The sequence below is a fragment of the Tachyglossus aculeatus genome, chromosome Y2, assembly GCF_015852505.1.
Source record: "Tachyglossus aculeatus isolate mTacAcu1 chromosome Y2, mTacAcu1.pri, whole genome shotgun sequence".
Lineage (NCBI taxonomy): Eukaryota > Metazoa > Chordata > Mammalia > Monotremata > Tachyglossidae > Tachyglossus > Tachyglossus aculeatus.
In genome coordinates, this window is record NC_052094.1 from 5,062,080 (window position 1) to 5,074,957 (window position 12,878).

Genomic DNA, 12,878 nt, shown 5'->3' on the forward strand with positions numbered 1-12,878 from the left:
TAACCCAAATCTCTCATGTTGCATGATAAGCTCATTTCCATAAATACCATAACATTATTTCCATTTTCCTTGCTCACCTCAGAACCCTGTCCAATGTGACAAGCACTCTCCTGTGCACACAGCTGGAGCTTAACAAATGCAACTGATGAAGACATTGATTTCATGCCCTTTGGAAGCTATTGAGTTCAGAATTGGGTAGACAACTCTTGGAAGCATCAGACTTGATCAGTATATTGTTAGAATTGATTCACAGTCCCTACTTGCTATCATCTCCTTTTTATACATTCCAATCATACATTACTATTTCCTTGACACTTAAAATGGTCTGAAACCACCCAAAATCAAAACCTTTAGGAAGTCAATTACTTGATGATTCATCACATAATTAAGTAGAGAAAGAAATATTGTTTCCAAAAAGGAAACACTAACTAAGTTATAAATGCTAACAGAACTTTCTCTGACACCACCACGAGCACAAGAAATAGGGAAGACTGCTGTGGCAAAAATAATCTAAAATGGGTATGCACTAAGTACCCATAAATACCATTGATTGATGAATGGATTACATAGAAAGGAGACCTCTTAAATGAATGTGACTGTTTATTGTTATATTGTGCTCTCCCAAGCACTTAGTACAGTACTCTGCACATAGTAAGTGATCAGTAAATACAACGGAATGAATGAAAATGATTCCTCTTCTAAATAAGTTAAGCCATTTGATTCTAACTCAAAAGATGTTTTCTTACAGAATAAAATGAGGAAACACCATATAATTATGATACTTGTTAAGCAGTTATTACCTACCATGCACGATTCTAAGCACCAGAGTAGATACAACATTAATTTTGTTGGACAATGTCCGTGTCTCACATGTGGCTCACAGTCTAAGAAGAAGGAAGTATCAATCAATCAATCAATCGTATTTATTGAGCATTTACTGTGTGCAGAGCACTGTACTAAGCTCTTGGGAAGTATAAGTTGGCAACATATAGAGACAGTCCCTACCCAACAGTGGGCTCACAGTCTAGAAGGGGGAGACAGAGAACAAAACAAAACGTATTAACAAAATAAAATAAATAGAATATGTAAAAGTAAAATAAATAAATAAATAAATAGAGTATTAAATACGTAAAAAATATGTAAAACATATATACAGGAGTAGGATCAAAATATCATTCCACAAGTGAGGAAACTGAGGCATGCAGAGATTAAGTGACTTACCCAATATCACAGAGCAGGCAAGTGATGGAGCCAAGATTAGAACCCAGGTCCTCTGACTTCCAAGCCGATGCTGTTTCCATGGCTTCTAAGGACTTTATGTATATACAAACTACACATGGGAAGACAACATAAAAAATTTTTCTCTGGTTCATAGACTCTTTAATCTGCATGCTAAAACCATCAATAATAATGGTAATGATATTCTTTATCATTTATCACATTTGTTAAGCTGTTACTGTGGGCAGTGCAGTACTTAGTAAGAACTGTACTAAATTTGGGAAAGATATAAAGATCATACTTCAACCATCATTTGTAGAAGAAACAATGTCCAAATTTAATTTTATACGCCTTCTTGAGGAAATAGTTAAGCAAAGTGCCGGTTGGGGGAAAATCAAGACTCTGTAGTTTAGCAAAGTACCTCCTTGGAGTGAGCTCATTCTGTAGACTGTAAGTTTGTTCTGGGCCTGGAACATGTCTGCCAATGCTGTTATATTGTTCTCTCCAAAGTGATATGCACAGTGCTTTGTACACAGTAAGCATTCATCAATTAAGGCTGATTAACTAATTGACTGCGTGCATCTCTAGGTTGCTACCCCTCTTATAGCTGCCACCTTTTCACTTTCTGCATGGTGGAGGATGAGATGGAGACACAGAGAGAGAGAGAGATAAAAATAATAACAATAAGAATAATTATGGTATTATGTGCCAAACACTGTTCTTTTGGACTGGAAAAATGAATGATTTCACTCCCACATCTCCAAATCCAGGGGGTCAATCAACCCCCTGGCTCCTTTCCCCTCCCATTTTGTACACTGAGCAAAAAGAGTAAGTTCACAAACAATGGCTCTCAGCTGATACCTTCATGGTTTGCCCAGACAGGCACTTGTAAAAGCAAATCTATGTTTTCAGGGTGAAACTTAATACGAGGGAATGATTTCTAAATAGACCACACCACAAATTCAATTTTCATAATATTTACTACCAAACTGACTTGCTACCAGGCATAAAGTTTCCAAGTGCTGGGAGAACAGTCATCTTTATACAATATTCTTGCTGATGGTTAAGAATCATCAGAGACAGCTTCAATCTTTTATCCTCCTCATAGGATGTCCACCGTGATAGTCCATATTTATTTTTTTAATTTTGAATTTGCCATAATTATTTCCTGTAGCAATGTGTATAGTCTGTATGAGCACACGATTGAGATTACTCTGAGGGATTCAGGGGGAACAACACTTCATTTAAAAATTGACCCTGCTGATATTATATTCAAACAAGTTTGTGGATGTGGTTGACTGCATAACTGTAACTGATAATTCATTTTACGTTGTGAGGAAGAAAACTTCCTAACTGCTTTGCTGCCATTTGTAGAGCCTACCTTCTGGGAAATGAGAGGCAGACATATTTTGTCGTCTTAACCCCAGCTCCAAAACATAGTGGGAATAGATAAGTGTGGTGATGATCCTGGAATACGGGGAGTATGTCTTTTTTTTTTCTTTTTTGTTATCTGGAATCTGGAGTGAAAACAAGGGATACTGAAGTGGGGTGATAAAGCCACGGTAAAGGTAAGAAACCTTGCCCACAGCATTTTTTATCAATGAAAATTGATTAAAATTAATTTTAGGAGATTAAAATTTGGCCATTAAACTATTTATCATTGGAAGGTTAACTTTTCACTAAATGTTGTTATGCTCACGAGATGATCCATGAGATGATACGTGAAGTTTCTAAGGAAGAACTCCAGAAATTCAATTTGTCGTACAATCAAAACCAAAACTCAATCCTGCTTACACTCTACTGGGACACTTCTGACACTGAAAACCAGGCTACCTAGAGAATTATGGATCCGTAGTTACTTGCAAGATCGGATATTTCACTCATACATCAGTACCTCACCTTCTTTAAAGATTTATTACAACAAGACACGATGTTGGAACAAACGTAAACTATAATTGCTGCTCTTTGATTTCACGTGCTGAATTTGAGATACAGCTTGCCCTAGAAATCATTTAAAACAGAATGAGATGTTACTGGTTCCATCTGATTCCATTTTAGTAAATGATTAACTAAGCCACAAAGTACAAGTATAGGTCAGAAAGACATTATCTGCAAAGGATTCAGCCCCGTCGACATACTGCGAGATGACACTTCATCTGTCATCCATGCCAAGGAAAGGCAGCAGGGTCTCTGTGACTCTAGGATTAAATGAAGAGAAAAGAATCTAGAACTGTGTCCTTGGCTTCCCTAATAGAGGAACTCTTCTAACTGCTCTATGTTATGGTTCCCCTTTTAATTCTTGCTTCCTTGCTATCTCAAGGATATGCTGTAAGGATGAATTAGGTATGAAGTAAAGTCTATAAAGTGCTTTAGGCTCTTAGAAACAAAGTGTTGTATAAATACAAGGTATTATTCATATCTTATTATCACCATTCTTCTATTATAATCAGAGTTTTATTTAGAGGAATGCCAACATCTGGAAAAAAAGGAGAGGAGTGAGATCTCACAAGGACAAGAGATGCTTGTTCACCATAAACCTGTCAGAAAAATGTAACCTCTCCATTACCTTGGCTTATCTTTCCCTCCATTTGTTATCCATTGATGGAACTAGTGAGCTGTCGGGGCTATTTGGAACAACGAATTTATCTTGGGAGAATAATTCTCAAGCCCCTAGTCAAAGGCCCTGTGGTTTCAAACCACAGAACATTTTTTAGAAAGCAATGGAATGAAGAAGAGATGGAAGGGAAATCTTAGAAAAAAGTTTTAAAAAAGCAAAGTGATCATTTTTTGGAGATACTCTGAGTGCACCTCTGAGTTTCACACTATAAAAGCTCAATCAACTCATCAGCAAAACCAGGAAAGGTTTGAAATGTTGTAACTTCACTAATCATTGAACTTCACTAATGATTAGTGACATTGTAATACTCTGAATGTTTGCTTACATAGTGAACTCCAGCTGGGCCAGAGCTTTAAATGCAATTCAGAAATAAAGGGGGAGTGAAAAGGGGTTTGCAAAGTCACTGGAGAATATTACTAAAGGGGATGTAAAATGATGGCCAATTCATTCTGCTTTATACGTATCGAGGGAATAAAGGGCTAAGAATAAAAGTGTGGGAGGGAAGAAGTCTTTGGAAATTTTCTTTAACATTATATTTCATTTCTGCTTATTTCCGAAGATTTAAAAGGTACTCATTTTAAGCCCATCGAAACATAAAACAACCTTACTTTTTAAACTTACCTTTCATCCACAATTCCCTTCTTTAATTCTGATGTATGTGGTATTGCTTTTGAAGCTTCTCTCTTGCCACTCAGAACAAAATTTTAGCAGGACATTGAGAAAAGAATCCATAGGTTTTTTAAAAATCCAAGCTATACCAACACATTTATTTTAGTTTACCATCATGATTCATGTCCAAATTTATTTTTACAGATGAATTCATGCCAGATATGGGGACCTCACAGACAGACTTGTCAAATTGAGACCTCTGAGGAGATATGTCACATTGAACTATGGGTGTGCACATTAGTTTGGGAGGGTTGTACCTCTCAGAGGCATTTTGAGTTCACATTAAGTATGATAGACCATTTAGTATAATGCAACCTTAAAAGTGGTCTGTTTAAACATCCAGGTCATTGAACTGTACCAATTCTGTGATACTGTCATGATAGACCAAATGAGCTTTTCAATTCAGAGGAGAAAACAACAAGCTAGATTTAGATTTCAGGTTTTTGGGGGAGTTTTTAAATGGTATTTGGTAATTGCTTAGTATGTAATAATAATAATAATAATACTGGTATTTGTTAAGCACTTACTATGTGCCGGGCACTGCACTAGGCACTGGGGAGCATACAGCAAATCAGGTTGGACACAGTCCATTTCCCATGTGGGGTTCATTTTAAATCCCCATTTTACAGAAGAGGTAACCAAGGCACAGAGAAGTGAAGTGATTTGCCCAAGGTCACACAGAAGACAAGTGGTGGAGCCCATGACCATCTGACTCCCAGGCCCAAGCTTTATCCACTTTGTCATGCTGCTCCTACTATGTGCCAGGCAATGAACTAACCACTGCGGCATTTACAAGATAACCAGGTGGACACAGCCCATTTCCCAGATGGGTCTCTAAATCTAAGTAGGATCTAGCTAACTAATAATTAAATTATAATTAGATCTAACTAATAATATACCTCCATGATACTTATAACAAGAATAAACGAGTTCATAGGTGGAAATATAATGCTAGAGCCTGTCAATTAATCAATTTATAGTATTTATCACTGTATACAGTGCTTGGAAGAGTACAATATAATAGAGTTGGTAGATATGATCCTCAAGGGGCTTACAAGCTTATTGAAAAACAAGGTGAAAAGGGTGGGGTTTCAGGGTTTTATGGTGAGAGTTACAAGACTCTCCTGTATAATTCTATAGAAAACAGCAGGTGAACAATGAATTTAAAACAATTCAATGCAACTTAGGATGTTTATGCTGTTCCTGAATTGTTGCAGAATTTGATGGTTTAAAAAGTTGTATTGGGACCCTTGATTTTCCTTGAAGCACAGCCTGAAGTTAAACTACTCTTCCATTCTCATCATAAAAGGGAGGTAAATAGGAGATTTAATCACACCCCAAAAGGTTTAAGTTCTGCTTGACAGGATTCTTAAGGCCGGAATATGTTGCTGCAATGGTGGACAGAATGAAAATTTTCAGAGATCATTTGAGAAGAAAGTTCATGAGCAACGAATTGCTCTTGGCAAGGGAAGAAGAAAAAGAGTAGGAATCTGAAATATTATGAAGTTAACCAGCTCTGGAACAAGGCAAAAAAAAAAAAAGAGGGAAAGGGGAGTGAGAAATTAAACATGAAAATAAAAACTGAAAGGGACCAAACAGTACTTCTCCACTTTTCCAGATCAATCCACCTGGGAACAGGAAGATGGTGAGTGGGGTGAGTTTAAGTACACTGGGGTAATGGGAATAAAGGCTTGCCCTGCTCTCTCGTTCACCCCTCACATCCAATCCATCACCAAAAACTGCTGTTCTCACATCCGCAACATTGCCAAGATCTGCCCTTTCCTCTCCATCCAAACCACTACCCCGATGGTTCAATTTCTCATCTTGTCCCGACTGGATTACTGCATCAGCCTCCTCTCTGATCTCCCATGATCCTGTCTTCCCCACTTCAATCTATACTTCATGCTGCTGCCCGGATCAGCTTTGTGCAGAAATGGCCTGGGCATGTTACTCCCCTCCTCAAAAATCCCCAATGGCTACCAGTGAACCTACGCATCAGGCAAAAACTCCTTACTCTCGGCTTCAAGGCTCTCCATCACCTTGCCCTCTCCTACCTCGCCTCCCTTCTTTCCTTCTACAGCCCAGCTCGTTCTCGCCATCAACCCCCGGCCCACGTTCTCCCCGGCCTGGAATGCCCTCCCTCTGCACATCCGCCAAGCTAGCTCTCTTCCTTCAGTGAGAGCTCACCTCCTCCAGGAGGCCTTCCCAGACTGAGCCCCCTCCTTCCTCTCCCCCTCCCCATACCCTGGCCCTATCTCCTTCCCCTCCCCAGAGCACCTCTATATATGTTTGTAAAGATTTATTACTCTATTTACATATTTACTCTTCTATTTATTTTATTTTGTTAATGTTTTGTTTTGTTGTCTGTCTCCCCATTCTGGACTGTGAGCCCGTTGTTGGCTAGGGACTGTCTCTGTATGTTGCCAACTTGTATTTCCCAAGCGCTTAGTACAGTACTCTGAACACAGTAACTGCTCAATAAATACGATTGAATGAATGAATGTATTAATTAAGTACCACGAAGGTGGCAAAAGAGATAAAAAAAAACTGACTGCCAACAATTTCAGCCAGCTCTTTGATCCCTGGCTTGGCTCCCCATCTGAGCACCCTTCCAAAGTACTTTTCTCAAAACACGTTGAAATCTGCAGAGGAGCACAGAAGGAAGGGAAACAGGTTAGAATCAATCAGCTAACACACCAGGCATCCAAAATTTAGCCAGATGATACAGGGTATACTTAGTATGGGAACATGGGTCTGAGATCAACTGAAGGCCTGCTGACTCAAGGTCAAACCTTAATTTTGATTGCAACATTTGAAATCCACAGACAATCCAAAAGGTTGGTTAAGCTAACAGTTTCAATCTTTGCTCCCACTAAAATTTTAGTCAGATGATAAAGGGTGTCCTTAGTATGAGAACATGGGTCTGAGATCAACTGAAGGCCTGCTAACTCAAGGTCAAGTCTTAATTTTCATTGCAACATTTGAAATCCACAGACAATCCAAAGGCTTGTTTAAGCTAATGGTTTCAATCTTCGCCCCCACTAAATTTTTAACTGTCGCTGCCAACAAGTTATGCAAGGGAAGGAATTGAGTTTGTCACTTGATGGTTCTGGGACTACCGTCTGCTGGAAGTGATAACGAGCAGTCCAATGGCCAAAAGGTGAGCAGCAGGAGGGATAATCCAGAGATTGGAATGTCCCAGGCAGGAATAATGCCACAAAAGAAATAGAAATGAGAGAATGAAAGAGCTGAAAAGAAAAAAGAAAAAGCAGGAAGGCAAAGATGATCCAAATTTAATAAGTGCTCAAAGGTGACAACTATTTGTGCTCTCCACATATCATTTCATTTATTTATAACATTATTCCAATACTCGAGGTAGGGAGCAACACTGAAATGGGTTCTGTCTAGCTTCTCTTCAATACAAAATGCATTATTTTTAGTCTTTCTTATCTCCAATTTTCTTTGAGAATATAAACAATTCAGAATCTGGCAATCTATTTTTAAATTACACTAAAAAAGCTTTGTCTCTAAGCGTCTAAGTTGGACTACAGCATGGCTCAGTGGAAAGAGCATGGGCTTTGGAGTCAGAGGTCAAGGGTTCAAATCCCAGCTCCGCCAGTTGTCAGCTGTGTGACTTTTGGCAAGTCACTTAATTTCTCTGTGCCTCAATTCTCTCATCTGTAAAATAGGGATTAAGACTTTGAGCCCCCAGTGGGACAACCTGATCATCTTGTAACCTCCCCAGTGCTAAGAACAATGCTTTGCACATAGCATGTGCTTAATAAATGCTATCATTAATGCAAATAAGGAATCATTCCTTGAAACTGCATTTTTGAAGCAAGAGAGTCAGAAAAAGTTGAGTGTTTCGTGAAAAAGAAGCATATATTGAAGCTCAATGCTCAGAGTTTCTAAATATATATTTCTCTGTCCATGGAGAAAAGGTGATTATTAGGACCTGGCAGCATTTTAGGCATAGAGATCTTCTCAGAGAGCAAAGAAAGCTGACGGTGTTAGTGATTGAGAGTAGTGCTCCCTGTTCTCTTTTTCTCTGAGAAGCATATTCCGCCACAAATTTTCATCTTCAGTCATTCAATTCATTCAATCATATTTATTGAGCACTTATCTTATTACAAAGCCTGCAGTTTATCGGATGTAGCAATGAAGCTAGAGAAGCATCATGGCTTAGTGGAAAGAGCACAGGTCTGGGAGTCATAAGGACTTGAGTTCTAGTCCCAGCTCTGCTACTTGTCTGCTGTATGACCTTGGACAAGTCATTTACCTTCTCTGTGCCTCAGTTACCTCACCTGTACAATGGGGAATAAGACTGTGAGCACTATTTGGGACAGAGACTATGTTCAACCTGCCAATCCTGTATCTATCACAGAGCTTAGCACAGTGACTGGCACATGGTAAGTACATTACGAATACCATTAAAAACCCAAAATATAAGTTAATGGTACAAGACATTAAAATGAATAAATTTACGAACCTTAAATTGGAGTCTAGCCTATTAGCTGGGGAATGGAAATGTGAAGCCACATCATCGTCTTCACTCTACGTCTTATTTGCTGCATTGCTTCGGCCAATTCACAGTGTCCACATGTCTAGCACTGTTATACTGTACCCACCCAAGCACCTAGATACTACTCTGCACATATTAAGTTCTCAATAATCATTGATAATTGACAGAAGTGGAAGGGTTAATGAGTCACCTACTCCAACACCCAATCCGTAGAGTGGGTGACAGTACTCAGGGCACTAAAAATATCTTCAGTCTTCAATTTAAGTAGGTACTGGGCTCAACTCATCTTAACTTCCAAGACTGGATTCAGTCAGTGTTTTGCTATTTTACTATTTATGCTATTTTAGAGAAGCAGCGTGGCTCAGGGGAAAGAGCACAGGCTTTGGAGTCAGAGGTCATGGGTTCGAATACCAGATCTGCCACTTGTCAGCTGTGTGCCTTTGGGCAAGTCACTTCACTTCTTTGGGCCTCAGTTCCCTCATCTGTAAAATGGGGATGAAGACTGTGAGACCCCCAAGGGAAAACCTGATCACCTTGTAAACTCCCCAGCACTTAAAACAGTGCTTTGCACAGAGTAAGCACTTAATAAATGCCATCAGTATTATTGTTGTTAATATATCTATTTTCCACTCATTTTTTCAAAAATGGAATTTGCAAAGTACTGACTATGGGGAACATACAAGATAGTCAGGTTATACACAGTCCATGTCCCATGTGGACTCACAGTTCTAATCCCCATTTTACAGATGAGGTAACTGAGGCACAGCCGAGTTAAGCGATTTGCCCAAGGTCACATAGCAGACAAAAGGCAGAGCAAGGATTACAGTCTAGGTCCTCTGACTTCCAGGCCCAGGCTCTTTCTACTAGTCCTCACTGCTTCTCATATAATGAAGAGTCTCCTCTTTAAAACGGATTCATAAAATGTTCCCATGACTTCAAAAAGAGATTTGCAATCCATTCGCAAATAAAAAAAAACTCCTCATTAGTGGAGGACTTCTAAAACAAACCTAAAATGATGAGGCAATCACCCACTGTAAATGACAAAAAAGCCTCAATCCATTCTGTCCTATTAAAAGCACATCTCTTCCAAGAGGTCTTCTCTAAGCCCTCAGTTTCTCTTCTCCCACTCACTTTTGCATCACCCTTGCACTTGGACTTTCACTCTTTACTCACACTACCCTCAGCCCCACAGCAGTCACGTACTTTTCTGTAATTCATTTATTCATATTAATGTTTCTCTCCCCTTCTAGATTATAAACTCCTTATGGGCAGGGTATGGGTGGGTCTACCAATTCTGCTATGTTATCAGTCAGTCAATCGTATGTATTGTGCACTTACTATGTGCAGAGCACTTGACTAAACCTTTGGGAGAGTACAGTATAATAATATAACAATATGACAGACATATTCCCTGCCTTCAGTGAGCTTACAGTCTATTGTACTTAAGCACTTATTACAGAGCTCTATGTATAGGAAACTCTCAATAAATACAATTGATTGATTCATTGATTCAGAAAGTTTACATAAAGGAATCTGACCACATTCTTTTGCACCTTAAAAGACTTGCTATCACCCTTTTTACTTCCCAGACTGCAATCTTTAACTGCTCACTTTCCAATGGCTTCTTCCAATCTGCTTTGAAACATGACTTCATATCTCCTAACCTAAAAAACCCCAAAACTCCTTCAACCTCATTGCACCCTTCAGTTATGATCCCATCTTCCTCTTACCATACCTTTCCAAATTCCTTGGATGAACTGTTTACACCTGCTGCCTCCTCTTCTTCTTCTCCAAATCTCTCCACAATCCACTGTAGTCTGACTTCCATCCCTCCCCTTCCACTAAAACTTCTATTTCCAGGATCATGATGACCTCTATATTGCCAAATCCAATAGAGCATGGGCCTGGTAGATAGCTTCTAAATCCAGCTCTGCCACTTGCTTGCTGTGTGACCTTGGAAAAGTCACTTCACTTCTCTGTGCCTTAGTTACCTCATCTGTAAAATGGGGATTAAGACTGTGAGCCCCATGTGGGACAGGTACTGTGTCCAGATCGATTTGCTTGAATCCATCCCAGTGCCTGGTACAAAGTAACTTGGTACTTGTTAAGCACTTACTATGTGCAAAGCACTGTTCTAAGCACTGGGGAAGATACAAGGTAATCAGGTTGTCCCATGTGGGGCTCACAGTCATAATCCCCATTTTACAGATGAGGTAACTCAGGCACAGAGACATTAAGTGACTTGCCCAAAGTCACACATCTAACAAGTGACGAAGCCGGTATTAGAACCCACAACCTCTGACTCCCAAATATGTTGCTGACTTGTACTTCCCAAGCGCTTAGTACAGTGCTCTGCACATAGTAGGCACTCAATAAATACAATTGAATGAATGAATGAATGAAAGAACCCGTACTCTTTCCATTAAGCCACACTGCTTCTCATCTTAATATCACAGTTTCATTATTATTATTATGAAAATGATATTTTCAGGTTTAACTGAAAAAGTAAATAATAAACATCAACATTATCCATTAACTCAAAAAATGTTTTTTTACAAAGTACCGCTTCAAAAATAGAACAAAGTATCTTCTCTTACATAATTGGTTCTGGTCAAAATTCCTAGAGGTTGACCTGAGGCTGATTTTTTTTATGTATATGGTACACTGAACAATTACATACAAGTGCTAGATCAAAGCAAATAAAATAAAATCTCAGCTCTGGAGTTGATAAGATTCCACTTTAAAAATCTACTAACATTCTGGTGAAGTTAGAGATGAAGATTTTTGGGCACTCCTTCTGTCTTTACATCAGACTGTATTTTTTTTTCTTTTTTTGTACACTGTTAGTGAAGTATATTTTTAAAATGTTAGAGCCATTTTTAGCTGAAGTTAAACTTAGAGTATTTATTTCAATTAAGTCTCCAGATATCTATAACAGCCAAAAAAAAAAACCAAAGAGAGTGTGTGAGAGCAAGTTATTATTTTTTCAATCCAGAAGAAGACTGACTATGTAGTCATGTCTGGAATTTGAACAGATTTCCTTTCCAAAAATCAAGCTCTCTCTAACTACCATTTTCCTGAATTCCCACAGCAACAGCAAAATTGTGACCAGAAGAATTACTGCTCTATGAAATAATACATACCTCCGATGACCCATGTTGTACCACACACCATGTATTCCTATATTTGTCATGGTAACTATTAATTATTAGCTTCTAAAAAAAACTTAAGTGCTTTAAGGAAGCTAAGATGGTAACCTTTGACATCTCCTACTATAGCAACTGCTTTGTTGTCATGATGTCACAGGAAGTTTGCAAAAGAGGAATTTAAAATTCCAACTTTTAGTCCATGCCCTTATTCCATTTTCCCCATCACTTGGTTTATGATTTAATGTTTACTGTTGGGTGAATTTGTCTTTTGCTTCTTTAATTTCCTCATAAATATGACACGATTTTCTCATTTTTCTTTTATATGTTTCTTGTGCTAAACACTCAGCCTGGTGTTTTTTTTTAAATCAAAAGGAATTAATAGAACTTTTAATAATTAATAAATCAATAGGACTTTTAGATTGAAACTGGAAAGTAGTATTTCAAATCATTAGGGCTCTTGCAAGGGATCTCAGGGCTCTTTGAGGAAAACATCTCCTGTTATTAGTCATAATATTATTCTTGGGCATATTATTCTTGATTTAAATATGCTCCTAATTTTACCCATGTAACTAATAAATACGATTGAATGAATTGCTTCTACTGAATCCATGCATCCTTTCCACTGGGTCAGCGATACTTTACTTTTTCTTTTAAGGTGTTTGTTAAGTACTTACTAAGTGGCAGACATCATACTAAGAGCTGG